We start from the raw sequence: 3,722 nt of genomic DNA, 5'->3' as shown, positions 1-3,722 counted from the left end.
CGGTTCATGATAACCATTAATTTTTAGTAGCAACTCTACGTGTATAAATGTGATTAGAAGAGAAGATGGAAACACGAATCTCACCACAAATACTTAGTAGCAACTCTACGTGTATAAATGTGATTAGAAGAGAAGATGGAAACACGAATCTCACCACAAATACTTAGTAGCAACTCTACGTGTATAAATGTGATTAGAAGAGAAGATGGAAACACGAATCTCACCACAAATACTTAGTAACAACTCTACGTGTATAAATGTGATTAGAAGAAAAGATGGAAACACGAATCTCACCACAAATAATTAGTAACAACTCTACGTGTATAAATGTGATTAGAAGAGAAAATGGAAACATGAATCTTACCACAAATACTAATATTAGTTATCTGATGCTTACATAAGATGCATGAACATTAACAGAAATTTGGACATTTAGATAGCAAATTCGTGTTCTTTAATTACAAAACATCCTAAATAGCCAGCTGATGAGTATTTACGGGTTGTTTATCTTTCTTGCTAGGTTCAATACCAATTTTAAATCACTGCATTATTAAACTGTTTTAAGTAAAAGACAAACATGAAAAGAATGTAGCCTTTGAAATAAGTATTCTTATCATCAGCCTTGCTCTCTTCAATAACACATGTCAAAGATAATTGTGTGATAACTAAAAAGTTTCTTCCAATTTCTGATGTCGCCTAAACAAACGGTTCGTTGTTTTATAAAAATTTATGCAATTGTAACTATTTCATTATTTTTTTAAATCTTATCTGATATTAGATCTGTTATGTAAGTGGATGACACTATATTTAAAATTGTTTGAAAACACACCATAATTACTTAATGGTATTTCAGCATGGAAACAGAAGAAATCGACCTACAGACTGTTCAACCGATCGAACCTGACAAAGGTAAGAAACCTTATTGTTTTTGTGTAGTTTTATCTCACTTACGACAGTGTAGGAATCCATAATATATTATAGTTATCTTGGATTGTCAGTTCTTACAACAAATTAAATTAAATTATTATTATTCTCACTGGTGTAAATTAAGTTTTTCTGTGTTTGAAGTTAAGGCAGCACTTGTCAGTTATGCCGCCGCCTGACTCACGGAGGGAGGGAAGGGGGGATGATGTCATCACAGACAATGACGTCATAGTTCCACAAATTGTCACCATAGGGCGCATTGTTAGGGAGGCGCGTTGCTAAGCCGCCATGACAGGTAGCCATGACACCATATTTCCACAAAGTGTCACCAGAGGGGAGGGTTGAAACTATAAATCGATACCAAACAGACGACAATGACGTCATAGTTCCACGAAGAGGGACCAGCAAAAATTTGATCAACATGACTATAATTAATACAATCGGTTTAAATTACTAATTCATTAGTTAACTACATTTCCTGGGCATTTATATTTAAATCGCCTTAAAAAGGACGCTTATTACTAAATTATTAGTTAATTACATCTCCTGACTATTTATATATAAATTGTCCTGAAAAAGAACTCTTAACACTAAATTATTAGTTCTACATTTAATTAAATTTCCTGACCATTTATATTTAAATCATCCTAAAAGGATTATATGATAAAATAATTAAAACTTACTGTTTGACTGTTTAATTATAAATTAAATGATTATTTCAAAGATTTTCGGCGCTTATTTAATATGCAAAACAAAATATTTCACTTGACACATGATACTTTTATATTTATACTTCCATGTGTCGTTACATCATCAATGTCTAGATTTAATTATATTAAAACCATTATTTCAACGACTGTCCGTGACAGTGTTACTATACTTCAACGTGTGATTATGTCATCAATGTTTAGATTTAATTATATTAAAAACCATTATTTTGCGGATTTTAACATGTGTGCTAATTCATTTTGCTACAACTAAAAATAATAAATGAATGACTTACTGTTTATCAATCCATTTTCTATAGAATATTTCCTTGAAGATTAAAATTGTATAAAACTTTGAGACTGTCTAACGCACGCTATTAGGAATTGATCATTGGCAAATACACCTCCAAACTTCTTTGCATACACATGTTTGCAGGTTCTTAGCTTCTATCAGACAATGTTCTGTCGGACACTTACTGTTTCGCTTTCATAAGTAAAACATATATATTATTTGAATGAGACATTTTTTATAACCAATATGCCCCCCAGTGGCACAGCGGCATGTCTGGGTTTCGATATGCGTGGTGGGCAGAGTACAGATAGCCCTATATGTAGCTTTGTGCTCAATAACAAACAACAACATAACCAGTATAATTTACTTTTATTGTCTTGTATCTTGCTACAATTAAATATAATAAATGAACGACTTACTGTTTAACTTTACTATTAGTTAAAATACTAAATTGCATAAATCTTTGAGACTATCTAATGCTAAGACACTATTGGGAAATTACACGCATACAAGCTGGACATTGACGCCATTTAATGAAGAAGAGAGGGGGTTGGTGAATCAATATTCCTCCATCGGCGACAGACTTATATGTTTGGACGTAACTTAAGAAAGTCGTCGTAGATCTAGTAAAGATTGAATACAAGTTTTTTTGTAGGTCTGTACGAGGGGAAACTCCGATTATATCGGTGTTTGTCTGCAGTTTTTATCCTGCATGAGACTTTGAGACTGTAGTCAATATATCCAATTAACCTCAAAAGAATGGTTTTTATCGATGATCACAAGATTACTTTAAAAGCGTATAACATTCTCTCATCACTGAACTTAGGTAACCGTGTGATGACTTGAACTTATTTACAAAATTTCGTAACTCTTATATTAACAGAAATATAACAATAATTTACATTAACTTAAATGTATCATAATTATATAAAAGTTAATTAAATCTTGGTAATTCATACATATTTCACTTTGTGTTATTTGTAAATATCAAAGCTTATTATGTTGTCAGCGTGTCCGAAGACTTTGTCCCTCAGCTAGAAATAAAGAACACTGTCCAAATTGTAAGATGGACGGAACTGATATTTCTTTACTGTCTAAACGATTACACCTTCAAGGTTAGGGTGCTCGACTCGCAATCTGTGGATCGCGGGTTCGAATCCCCGTCGCACCAAACATGCTCGCCCTTTCACACGTGGGGGCGTTATAATGTGACGGTCAATCCCACTATTCGTTGGTAAAAGAGTAGCCCAAGAGTTGCCTTCACTCTAGTCTTACACTGCTAAATTAGGGACGGCTAGCGCAGATAGCCCTCGTGTAGCTTTGCGCGAAATCCAAACAATACACCTTCAAGAAATTAAAATATGTATATATCTTTATGTGTTATATTTGTAAAATTATATTTAAACGACAAATATGAGTTCTAGATCAGAAACAGAAAGTGGTAACTTAGAAGTAGAAAATAATTTCCTATTGTACCATCATATATTGAGAATTTCTAAATGTATATTTAGTTCTCTGTAATGTTGTGTAAAGTAAAAGAACATATAAATCTGTTCTTCAGTGTTAGAGTTAATGTATAGTTTATTTTGGTTGTAAAACGTGTTCTGAAATGATAGACAGTAAACCCAATGTTTCGGTATGTGTGTGATACTTTACAAGTTTTTACTTACATGTATTGAAGATAGTATACTGAACCGCAAAAGAAACATCGCAGTAATTAGAGGAAAAAATGATACAAGAATGAATGCCATATTTTTATTGAATGAACGTATACAAACCAAAGTTACTGCGCAAATTCG

The sequence above is a fragment of the Limulus polyphemus genome, unplaced genomic scaffold (assembly GCF_000517525.1).
Source record: "Limulus polyphemus unplaced genomic scaffold, Limulus_polyphemus-2.1.2 Scaffold2380, whole genome shotgun sequence".
In the NCBI taxonomy this organism is placed as follows: Eukaryota; Metazoa; Arthropoda; class Merostomata; order Xiphosura; family Limulidae; genus Limulus; species Limulus polyphemus.
Note: the sequence above shows the minus strand (reverse complement) of the source record.